At 39.9% G+C, this 13100-nt stretch overlaps 1 non-coding gene across 1 annotated transcript in view; it reads left to right on the top strand.

Moving 5' to 3' along the window:
• LOC100737115 overlaps window positions 1–10953 on the top strand; it is a 77139-nt gene extending 66186 nt beyond the window's left edge. The window contains exon 2 of the transcript XR_002338203.1: window positions 10144–10953. This is a non-coding gene — a transcript (uncharacterized LOC100737115). The remainder of the gene's footprint in view (window positions 1–10143) is intronic.

Genomic DNA, 13100 nt, shown 5'->3' with positions numbered 1-13100 from the left:
AGAAAAATTCATATTGCAACAATGGCCATACTACCCAAAGTAATATACAGAGTCAATGCAATCCCTATCAAATTACCCATGACATTTTTACAGAACTAGAACAAACAATCCAAAAATTTATATGGAACCACAAAAGACCCAGAATGGCCAAAGCAATCCTGAGGAACATAAACCAAGCAGGTGCATAACTCTCCCAGACTTCAGACAATATTACAAAGTCACAGTAATCGAGACAGTGTGGTACTGGTACCAAAACAGACATACAGACCAATGGAACAGAATAGAGAATGCAGAAATAAACCCAGACACCTCTGGTCAATAAATCTTTGACAAAGGAGGCAAGAACATAAAATGGGAAAAAGACAGTCTTTTCAGCAAATGGTGCTAGGAAAACTGGATAGCCATATGAAAATCAATGAAACTGGAATGCACTCACATATCATGCACAAAAATAAACTCAAAATGGCTTAAAGTCTTAAATGTAAGACAAGACACCATCAAACTCCTAGAAGAGAACATAGGCAAAATATTTTCTAATATCAATCTTACAAATGTATTCTCAGGTCCAACAGAAATAAAAGCAAAAATAAACCATGGGACCTAATCAAACTGACAAGCTTTTGCACAGCAAAGGAAACCATACAAAACCCCAAAAAGACAACTTACAGAATGGGAGAAAATAGTTTTAAATGATGCAACAGACAAGGGCTTCATCTCTAAAATATACAAACAACTTAAACCACTTAACAGCAAAAAAGGCAACAATCCAATTGAAAAAATGGGCAAAAGACCTGAAGAGACATTTCTCCAAAGAAGATGTACAGATGGCCAACTAGCACGAGCAAAAAATGCTCAGTGTCACAGCTTATTAGGGAAATGCAAATCCAAACCACTATGATGTACCACCTCACACCTGTCAGAATGGCAGTCATTAATAAGTCCACAAATAACAAATGCCGGAGAGTGTGTGGAGAAAAGGGAACCCTCCAGCACTGTAGGGGGGAATGTAAATGGGTACTATGGAAAACAGTATGGAGGTACCCCAGAAAACTGTGTATAGAACCACCAGCAATTCCATTCCTGGGCATATATCCGGATAAAACTTTCCTTGAAAAAGACACATGCACCTGTTTGTTCATTGCAGCACTATTCACAATAGGCAAGACATGCAAACAACCTAAACGTCCACTGAGAGATGATTGGATTAAGAAGATGTGGTATTTATACACAATGGAATACTATTGAACTTTAAAAAAGAAGAAAAAAGAGCATTCTAATCTTCGTTGGTCTTACCTTTCTTCTCCTGGAGCAACATGGATGGAACTAGAGACTCATACTGAGTGAAGTAAATCAGAAAGAGGAAGATGAATACCATATGATATGACATATCTGGAATCTAATATACGGCACCAATGAACATTTCCATAGAAAAGAAAATCATGTACATGGAGAACAGACTTGTGGTTGCCAAGAGGGAGGGGGAGGGAGTGGGAGGGACTGGGAATTTGGGGCTAATAGATACAAATTATTGCCTTTGGACTGGATAAGCAATGAGATCCTGTTGTGTAGTGCTGGGAACTATGTCTGGTCACTTATGATGGAGCATGATAATATGAGAAAAACGAATGTATACTTTTATGTGTGACTGGGTCATCTTGCTGTGCAGTAGAAAATTGACAGTAAATCAGCTACAGTGGAAAAAATAAAAATCATTATGAAAAAAACACAAAACTGAAGCCTAAAAAAAAAAGTTAGTTTAAAGGAGTGTCTGTTAAGACATAGTAAGCGTCTATGTTTCCTTTACAATAAGGTTAGCAACGTCACATTATTAAAATCTGTGTTAAATATGTAACCCAATAAAATTTCTTTGTTTTATGTTTACTGCTGTTCTTCTTTATAATGGGATTAGCAGATATAAATTATTATATGTAGGATGGATAAACAAGGTCCTACTGTCTAGTACAGGGAACTGTATTCAATACCCTGTGATAAAACATAATGGAAAAGAAATGTGAGAAAGAATGCATATATATGTATAACTGAATCACTTTGCTGTACAGCAGAAATTAACACATTGTAAATCAACTATACTTCAATAGAATAAATTAAAAAAAGAGAGAGAAAGAGCCCTCTGCCGGCTTCCCAGATCCAGAAATGACAGAACATCAGGGAGGTTGCGGTCTCACAAGGCAAGCAACCACTGCTGTTTCTGCCTAAGATGTGGAGAGGAGAATATTTATCAACAAATTGAAGAATCTTCCACAATCTTCATTCTAATCTTCATCGGTCTTACCTTTCTTCTCCTGGAGCTACCCAGGTATAGAATACCAGCAGAGGTCTGTGCCTTTATACCACAATGTTTCATATTTGAATTTGGTTCACATAAAGAGCAAAAATATAACACATTGAATGAATGTAAGCTAAACTTTTCTAAATATTTCTGATTCATGTCCTCTTGCTCCTTAATTTTTAAAATATATGAACAACTCAACAACAACAACAATAACAACAACAAACCAATTGAAAATGGGCAGAAGATCTAAATAGACATTTCTCCAAAGAAGACATATGAATGACCAACAGGCAGATGAAAAGATGCTCTACGTCCCTAATCATTAGAGAAAAGTAAATCAAAACTACAATGAGATACCACTTCACACCAGTCAGAATGGCCATCTTTAAAAAGTCTACAAATAGCAAATGCTGGAGAGGGTGTGGAGAAAAGGGAATCCTCCTATACTGTTGGTGGGAATGCAAATTGATGCAGTCAGCATGGAAAATGATATGGAGGTTCCTCAAGAAACTAAAAATAGAGTTGCCATGTAATCTAGCAATCCCCCTCCTGGACATATATCTGGGAAAAAACCTCTAATTTGAAAAGATAATGCACCTCTATATTCACAGCAGCACAATTTACAACAGTCAAGACATGGAAGCAACCTAAAAGTCCATCAAGATGAATAGATAAAGAGGATGTGGTATATATAAATATATGTATACACACACACATGCACACACACACACACACACACACACACACACACACACACACACACTGGAATATTACTCAGCTATAAAAAAGAATGAAATAATGGCATTTGCAGCAACATGGGTGGACCCAGAAATTATCATACAAAGTGAAGTAAGCCAAACACAAGTATCATATGATACTGCTTATATGTGGAATCTAAAAAAAGTGATAAAATGAACTGATTTATAAAATGGTAGATACAGAAAGAAAACTTTTGGTTACCAAAAGGAAAAGGGGGAAGGATAAATTAGAAGTCTGGGATTAACATATACATTCTACTATGTATGTAAAATAGATAATGAACACAGACCTACTGTACAGCACAGGAAACTATACTCAGTATTTTGTAATTACCTGTAAGGGAAAGGAATCTGAAAAAGGATAGATATACATGTATATGTATAAATGAACCACTTTGGCATACACCTGAAACTAACACAACACTGTAAATCAACTATACTTCAATTTTTAAAAATGTATTTAAAAAAGGCATCAAGGAGTTCCCATGGTGGCTCAGAGGAAATGAATCTGACTACCATCTATGAGGACACAGGTTTGATCCCTGGCCTTACTCAGTGGGTTAAGGAGCCAGCATTGCCATGAGCTACAGTGTCGTTCGCAGATGTGGCTCAGATCTGGTGGTGTGTGTCTGTGGCATAGGCCGGCAGCTGCAGCTCTGATTCAACCCCTAGCCTGGGAACATCCATGTGCCGTGGGTGTGGCCCTTAAAAGACATGAAAAAAAAAAGACATCAAAATATAAGAAAAGCTTGTTTATGTATTTTTTAAAAAAATGAGATTATAGTTGATATCAAATTACATGATACATAATTTCCTTTATAAATCTTTAAAGGAGTGATGTAATGGTCTGGTTTTAAAAATATCAGTACTTATTATATCCTTTGCAATTCTTTAAGTTTATGAAGAAAAGTGTGTGATTAGATACACTGTTTTCCAAATTTCTCTTAGGGTGTTGTGACTAAGAAGATCGAAGACTGCACCATAGACAGATGGAACAGGAGGATATCTTAAAGGCTCTTTGGTACAAAGACCCTTACAGACCCTGAAGTTCCAAGTCCAAGCATTGTTCTGCTTAATGAAAGTTGGTGCATCTGATCTGCTTTCTGGGCTTGCTTCACAATGTCCCACCCAAAGATTATATCTTTGCCTCCTGATCTATTAACAATAACACAAAGGCAACATTTCTTATGAAATCTGGCATGAATGGAAGGGAATGGCTTAATTTACTTAAGAAAGGAGACATTTTGTATGTTCTGTAACAGCAAACCTATGTTCCATCTTTTTTTTTTTTTTTTTTGCTTTTTATGGCTCCACTCACCGCATATGGAGGTTCCCAGGCTAAGGCTCGAATCAGAGCTGTAGCCACCAGCCTACACCACAGCCACAGCAATGCTAGACCTGAACCATGTCTGCCACCTGCACCACAGCTCACAGCAACACCGGATCCTTAACCCACTGGGTGAGGCCAGGGATCTAACCTGCGTCCTCATGGATATTAGGTTTGTTTCCACTGAGCCATGATGGGAACTTTCCCTATGTTCCATCTTATCAATTTCCACATTTTCAATATTAAATGAGACCAGCTCCATTAGAAAACTCTGTAAGACTGAGGATCTTTAAGTGGGGCTTGTGGACCTCGGGGGCTTTTGTGCGGGTGAAGGCTGCATCCTACTTACTGTCCAGGATAAACATGTCCACTTCCTGAAATATCAATTTTGCTTAAATACTAAATTAAGCCTGAACATACAATGGAATAGGATGCAGGATATACAGTAAAGATTTAAAGCTATCACACAAGATTTCCAGGAAATTCTGAAATTATGGTATGAGCCAGCTGCCATGCTTCCAGGACCACTGGGTGTTGAGTTCATCATTTTCGACTATTATGGAGTGTTTAGTGAATTTCTGAGAAACCTGCTCTAAGGGCTTCATCTGTTTGCAGTGGTTCAGTTTGCCATGGGGCAAGAAAGGACTCCAGGATCATTAATGCCTGTATATCGCATCATACAGATATGGCCCTTGTCATCTGGTAATGCTGCTCACCCTGCCATTGAGGCCATTCCAGATATGGTGTTTGAGAGGTGTTTGCAGAGTCTGCAGGAGTTCCAGTGGGTTTTCTCCTTGGCTGACATTCAAAGGGGAATTTTTTTTGCTTGGGTTACTAGGAGGTCGATATCTCATTAACAACGATGACAGATTGTAGGAGCTCCTCATGCCAAATGTGCAACAGCCAATATGTTTATGAAATCATTTAATCCATAATCATAGCATATAATGAAAGGGGCTGGTGGGTTGGCACTGGCATTTACAAGGCCGACACCATGATATGTTTCTCTGAATTATAGATTCAGCAAACTGTGCAATTTATGAGTCGTGAGAAAAAAGGATCCATCTGGGCAAATCTTGAAGCTTGTTGAGGCAAGGTGATATCTTTAATCAATCTGAATGTAAAAATTATCCTTTTGAGTTATTTTGCTGTTCTGTGCAATTCTATGTTCTCTGATCCTTAGCAGTTTCTGAGGGATTTGGGAAGCAGAGGGGGTAACAAGTCTTTTTGGTTTTGCTGTTCACAAATTTTTTATTTTCTAAAGATGCTACAGATGTAGTGCAATTATTTTCTGTTGCAATTCGGAGCAACAGAGCTCTGAGTGTGCTGCTTGTATTGACCTTGAGAAATTACTTGACTCACCGTTCATCAGATAAATCAAGAGCCATAATTTGGCCTTAAACAAAGCTGCAGACAGAGCATCTGTGCGATGTCTGTGGATTCTGGGGTTGCTCATCATTTTCCATGGGGTAGTACCACCCCTCTCTGAACTCTGGCTGCACTGATCTCTATTTCAATGGGTCATTAACTGTGCTCACAGCCACTTATTCCTTTACAGCCATCTTTGAAAGGCCCCACGTGGCAGCCTCCACGGTTGTGTATATGTGCTGTGTTTGGGACTGTAGGTCAAATTTAATATACATTCAGTAAATCCAGGCTTACCATGATCTCGGTGCCTTTGTCTGGAGGGTGATGATAATAGTAGAAATTTTTATAGAGGTCATGAGGATGAAATGGCCCCAGGTGCGAAGCACCAGCACACATGCACAATCAACGTCAGTGTGAGTGCCTTGTTCCACAATATTATTCAGTTGACAGGTTCCCCAGGGCAGGGAAAGGGTGCTGGGGTGTTAACTACACACTCCTTCAGCTTTAATGGGGGTGGGGAGATGGCCTGAGCTAATCATACCAAGAGTGGCAGCTTGGAGGATGTAAATCTAAGAAACCAGATAAATATTGGCTGCATGGCGTTGTCACATGGGTTTCATGCGCATTTTTTCTTGCTAGTCCATATTCTTTAAAACCCAGATTTTGAAGAAGAAAGGTACAATTTTGCCTGTTAAATTTCAGCCTCTCTTATGGCTCTCAAGTGCACTGTTGTCTGCAGGAACATTTTATCTATACAGTATTGCTGGATTTTAGTATGAGAGCTAAGATATATGTGCTAAAATTGCTTTCTGTGAGTAGCCAGAATCCACAGAGAGAGAGGCTTGGCCATAGGATCCGGTTCTGTCTTTTCATTACATCTGTCTCCTCCTTACATTTTTTTCCTCATACATTTGATATGTTTGTGTGATTTTGGCTGTAGTGAGATGTGGCCAGGTGACCAGAAGATAATACTTAACAAACCTTAGCATGACCTCAGTATTCACAGATATACCTCTTTTTGGTGTAAGAGAATTGTCTCATATTTACTACCTAGTCCTGGGATTTATAAAAATGGAAATACAGAGGAGTTTCCTGGTGGTGCAGTGGGTTAAGTATCCAGCATTGTCACTGCAATAGTGTGGGTTCCGTCCCTGGCCTCCCTGGCCTGGGAACTTCCACATGCCATGGGAGCAGCCAAAATTAAAAAAAAGAAGAAATATAGAAATATTAGGACAATTTATATTTTTAGAAAGAGCCATCTCCCTATTATCTCAGAGAAATAATCAAGGATGTGTGCATAGATATGTCAATAAGAAATGTTCATTACAGCTCTATTTATAAAAGCAAAAAGAATATATAATTATCCATGATGGTTAGGGAGACATCAATTTGCTTGTAACCTTTACACACATACACAAAAATAATTCCACTTCAAATGTTATTTGAGAAGAAAATTCTCTAAAGCTCCTTTAGTCCTGCAAAATTTTCTCAGCATAAGAAAGGCTTCAGAAAAATGGCCAGTGGCAGGGCCAGAGGGGAAAAAGCCATATTTATAAAGTATGAAATCTACTCCTATCAACAGGAACCACTTTAAACAATGGGAAAAAATCATAGAGCTGTGTCTCTCCAATATTCTCTCTTTCTCTCTCTCTCTCTCTTTTTTTTGAGGGCAGTACCCATGTCATAGGGAGGTTCCCAGACTAGCAGTCCAATCAGAGCCGTAGCCACTGGCCCACACCACAACCATGGCAACATGGGATCTGAGCTACATTTGCAACCTACACCACAGCTCACGACAATGCTGGATCCTTAACCCTCTGAGCAAGGCCAGGGATCAGACCCATGTCCTCATGGATACTAGCCAGGTTTGTTAACCACCGAGCCACGACGGGAACTCCTCTCCAATATTCTCAGTAACAGCCAGAAGAGTGAATGGCCACACCTGGGGGGCCACGGGGGTGATGTGAGGGGTTGGGATCAGGAACTATGCTGATATTTCCTTCTGAACTTCAAAATGTCCTAGAAGTCTTGGGTTTCACCTTTAAAAATTAACATACATTCTGTATTTTACTCTACAATAATCCATAATTTTTACTAATATTTAGGAAGATTGACATATTGCTATTAAGTAAAATTGATGCCCCAAGAAGCTATGTCAAGTTTATCCTGGGCTTTGAGGAGCCTGTGACTGCCAAGGGTCATTTACCCAGTTTGAAGCCTGAAGTTGGGTGCAATGTCTCCTTTATTAGACACATTCTCTGCCACCCTATCTTAGAATTACCTGCTCTGGTGGCCCCTGAGGCAGGTGTAAATCTTAGTGAGGTGGTAACGCCAGTAATGGAGACTGTCAGGAGCAAAGGGCAGATGAAGAGGGCAGGTGGTGGGGAAGCCTCAGGAGAAGCGTGGAAACAGGCTGGACATGGATGTGTCTGTGGTCCTGGTGAAATCCCATCTACACAGTGATGTCTCAGCAGGACCATGGCCATTCTCCTTATAGCCAGGCATAGACACAGTAGAGGGTTTGAGTCCAGGCAATAAGGCAGGTAGAGCACAGATCAAATGTGAAGGTCAGTTTGTTGTTCTGGCTGTAGTCATGTCTGGGATGAGGAGAAAGAGGTCCCAGTCTGGACACTGGGCTGTCTTTCCTTCTTTCCTTCTTTGCTTCCTTCCTTCCTTCCTTCCCCCCTCCCCCCTCCCTCCCTCCCCCCTCCCTCCCTCCCTCCCTCCTTCCTTTCTTCCTTCCTTCTTCCTTCCTTCCTTCTTCCTTCCTTCTTCTTCCTTCCTTCTTCTTCTTTCTTTCTTTCTTTCTTCTTTCTTTCTTTCTTTCTTTCTTTCTTTCTTTTGTCTTTTTGCCATTTCTTGGGCCGCTCCCATGGCATATGGAGGTTCCCAGGCTAGGGGTCAAATCGGAGCTGTAGTAGCCACCGGCCTACACCAGAGCCACAGCAACTCGGGATCCGAGCCGTGTCTGCGACCTACGCCACAGCTCACGGCAACGACGGATCCTTAACCCACTGAGCAAGGCCAGGGATTGAACCTGCAACCTCATGGTTCCTAGTCGGATTCGTTAACCACTGAGTCACGACGGGAACTCCTTTTTTTTTTTTTTTGGTCTTTTTAGGGCCAAACTGGAGGCATATGGAAGGCACATGGAGGCATATGGAAGCATATGGAAGTACCCAGGCTAGGGGTCGAATTGAAGCTGCAGCCAACCTATGCCATAGCCACAGCAATGTGGGATCCGAGCTGCATCTGTGGCCTACACCAGAGCTCATGGCAACACCAGATCCTTAACCCTCTGAGCGAGGCCAGGGATCGAACCTGCGTCCTCATGGATAGTAGTCAGATTCCTTTCAGCTGAGCCACAATGGGAACTCTGCGGGCTGTCTTCAAGGAGGTGGAAAAGCAGGGCTCTGTCAGATGAATAGGCTGGCCTTTGGTGGGAGAAGGGCTTCCTACCTCACAATGAAAAGCTGGGTCTCCTAACTCCATGGGGAGACATTGGACATGTCTGGTTTTAGGAGGAGGCTTCAAGGATGGCACTGGTGCTGAGACCACAGACTGACGCTGTGTGCAAGGGCTAATGGGGGCCAGCAGAAAGGGGAAGAAGAGGAAAGGAGAACAAATACTAAAAGAAGAACACAATCTCAAAGGGAGAGGGGGTTTGAGAATAATCAGTAGCCAAGGAGTAAGAATAGAATTACTCAGAACTGACTATATTCCTGGCACTGCATTTTGTCAAAGGAAAGTGAGAGGTTGGCTAGGTTTTCAGAGTAGTTTCAGCTTGGGCATAATGAGGCAACATTTGGTTAAGACTAAAATTGTTCAGGCATAGATTTATTGTGAATGAGTCACACACACATGATCAGCTTGAGGTTGAAAAGAGGTCCAGGATTTTTCACAGCTTGATAATTCATTACAATGGCTTACTTTCCCAAGGAGATAGATAATTCCTCATTTTTTTATGAGAAGAGAAATATGGATTTGTTTTTGTACAGGAGGCCTTGTTCCCTTCTCTCACTGTCATTATTTTAAAAATGAAACATAGTTAGACAACTAAAATGGGATGCAAGAGATAGGTAGGCAGAGGCTGAGGAATTTATGACTTTATGAAACTCCTTTGAAGTCACATAACTCTGTCTTTCAATTTTATATAATAAAACTGACTATACAAGGAACTCTTTTGGGGGCATGGAAAAATTATTTAAGACTTATGTATAATACTATGTGAAAAGGACTATATTATTCATCTAGAAATATTTTAAAGGATTCATTTTGTTTAAAATGGGATATTTTGGAGACAAGCATAAGAAAAAATATTTGTATGTAGCTACGTTTCTTGATGCTCACTAAGAATGTCTAAATGAATAATTCTCTCGTTCATCCTCATTTTATAGTCATGGGAAATCTAACACCTAGCTCCAGGATGAACGCTGTAACCTTTATGGGACTAATCGAGTGGAATTATTTGATGGTCCTGAAGAAGAACTGGACTGTATCCTCTGCAAGAAAAGTCTACTGGCTACACAGATGTCTCATCTCAGCTCTTTCAGGGCTGGCTTAAGTTTGGAGAAGAGGAAGCATACTCCTGAAGATGTCCCAGAAAGTCCATATGGTTGAGTTTCCCATGTTTGCATCATGTTGGAAGCTGGTAAAACAATTTGCTATACTCTGATGTGCATGGAGGCTTCCTCATCTTCATCAAGTGTCATAACTTTAAAGACTTGACAGATTCATTTACTCATGTATTTATATATTGATGTAGTACCGTGTTAGATATTGGACAGCCACAGAGTCAGCTTTAAGTAGTTGCCATCACTGTAGGGAAGATAAAAGTCAGGCAAGTCTGTGAGTATATCAAACAGAATATGTCTGGGGCCAGGTACATGCCTTGAGCCGGCTCAAGTGCTTTCTAAACATAAGCTGATACTACAAACAAATAAACAAACAAAAAATCATCGTAGCAAAAGATGTACAAAAAGTCCCGGGGATTCTAAGACAAGTAGGAAAGATTATAGCATGATGGTGTTGTCTAGGGGAAAAATCAACTCTTCAAGCTTGTGCTAAATCATTGATTAATATCAGATTTTAGAAACCCAAGGGCAACTTTGCATGAGACTGTTGGTTGTATTGCCATTATGTCAACATCTTGCTATTTCTATGCTCAAAAAAAGTGATCTTTTAATAAACCAAGGACATTTCTCATATTTCACCCTCCATTTTACATGCTCTGTTATAGATAAAATTGTCACCTTATTCCAAAAGTATAGCTGATGAATTATTATAGCCATCTCTAAAGATGAGATGAACCAGGGGAACATACCAGAAATGAGTTTGAGCTTAGTAACTTTGTACAAGTTAATGTTTTTGAGCTTCAGTTTCTTCCTCTATATAATGCCTGCTTGGTTCATAAAGTTTATTACAGAATCAAATGATAATAAATGTAAATGCATTTGGAAAACTGTAAAGTTGCATTTAAATGTGAGTATGATTATGTCTATTTACTCTTGTAATTTTGTAGATATTTTAACATCCCTCATTAGTTTACTTAAAAAAATCCTTGAAGATTCTCTAGATTAATTTGCAGTTATTTGATTAATCTTTCCAAAATATTTTATAGCAACTTTAATGTGATTGTATTTCTTTATATTAATTTTGGAAGGATTGATGTCTTGACCACAACAGGTGTTTTAATTTAGTAACATGATATGTTGATCTACTATTGATTCATTTTAGCGTATTTATTATTTCATTTATTGTATTCTTCAACTCTATTTTCTAACCTATTGTTCAAGTTCTCTTTTGTGTTCATCCATTCTTCTTCCAAATACGTTGAGTTTCTTTATGCTCATTACCTTGAACTCTTTATTGGTAGTTTGGTTATATCTACTTGTTTAGTTATTTTTATGAGGTTTTGTCTTATTCCTTCATTTGGAACATATCTCATTTTGCTTAATTTTCTGTGTTTATTTCTATGTATTAGATGGGCTGGTTATGTTTCTCAATGTTGGAGAAGTGGCCTATTTAGGGGCTGAGCAGAACACTCCCCTCTGGTTACCAGGGCTGTATGCTGTAGGAGTGCTCCCTCTGTGGGCTGTTGGGTCCTTCTATCATGGTTTGGTGGCTATTGTGGGCATGCTGCTAGGTGGGGCTGGCCTCTAGCCTGGTTGGTTGCCAGGCCCTGTGTTGTGCGGTAGCTGCTGGCCCACTGGTGGGCAGGGTTGCATCAGTACTGCTGGCTTGGATTTTTAGACATCTTTAACAGGAGGGTCCATCTGATTCACTTAAACTTTTATTATAAGCAGTTGAAATTCCATTCCAGCTTTTAGAGCATGAGATGGCATAATTTGGTATCAAGTTAAAAAATATTGCATTAGCTGTTGTGTGGATGTTGGATGCAGGGTAAGAGCAGGAGCAAGGAGACCAGTAAAGAGGCCTGGCAGTTAAACAGATGAGAGGTAAAGGGGATTTGGGCGAGGATGGGTGAGATGGAGAGAAGTTATATAGATTTATTTCTGAAATACCAGGACTTTATCTTAGACTATAAATGATTTAAAAGGGTGGCTTTAAGGGTGACTTCTATAATTTGGCTTTGGTAACTCAGTGGAGATTGTGCCATTCACATTATAGAAATGTAATGCTGCTAACTTCCACACACAGGAAAAAGTGGGTATGTCAAGAAAATGGCTGGATGTGAGCCCAGAATTCAGGGGAGAGATGAAGAGATGCAAATTTGGGCTCTTCAGCATAGAGGTGACACTTAGAGCTAGGGATGGGTTATATAACCTGGGGAGAAAACATGAGAAAGAAGAGGAAAGGTCTGGAACTTCCCTGAGGAATTCCGACATGCAAAATTCAGGTGGAAGAGGGGGAGTCTTTGAGAGAAAATACGAAAGACTTGTTCAGGGAGGTAATAGGAAAATCAACAAAATAGGGAGCTGCTGAAAGAAAAGATGAACTGAAGGAGAATTGAGAGGCTATTTCAAAGGGTTATAACAGATCAAGTAATTAATACAAGAGAAAATATCTATTGGACTTGTCAGCATAGACCTCTTCCAAGACCACGGCAAAAGCACCTTTCTGGGAGGGATGTAGATTGGAGTGAGGTGGAAGCAAACAAAAATAACTTTTGTAAATATCCCCTACAAAGGGCATGGCTTCACGTCCCTGGCTGCCTGTTATTACTTCTCTGACTTGTCATTATATCTCCTTGGACTTGTTATAACAGGACCTGGGGATGCTTGCCTTTGGTGTGAGATGCTTCCAACTCTATACATGGTGGGGAATGAAGCATGCGAGCTCCTCAGTTCAAAAATGAACTTTTATTCTCAAAAGCATTTCATATTAGTAAGTT

This window comes from Sus scrofa, chromosome 13 (assembly GCF_000003025.6).
Source record: "Sus scrofa isolate TJ Tabasco breed Duroc chromosome 13, Sscrofa11.1, whole genome shotgun sequence".
Taxonomy (NCBI): Eukaryota; Metazoa; Chordata; class Mammalia; order Artiodactyla; family Suidae; genus Sus; species Sus scrofa.
This window is presented reverse-complemented; position numbering and strand designations above follow the sequence as displayed.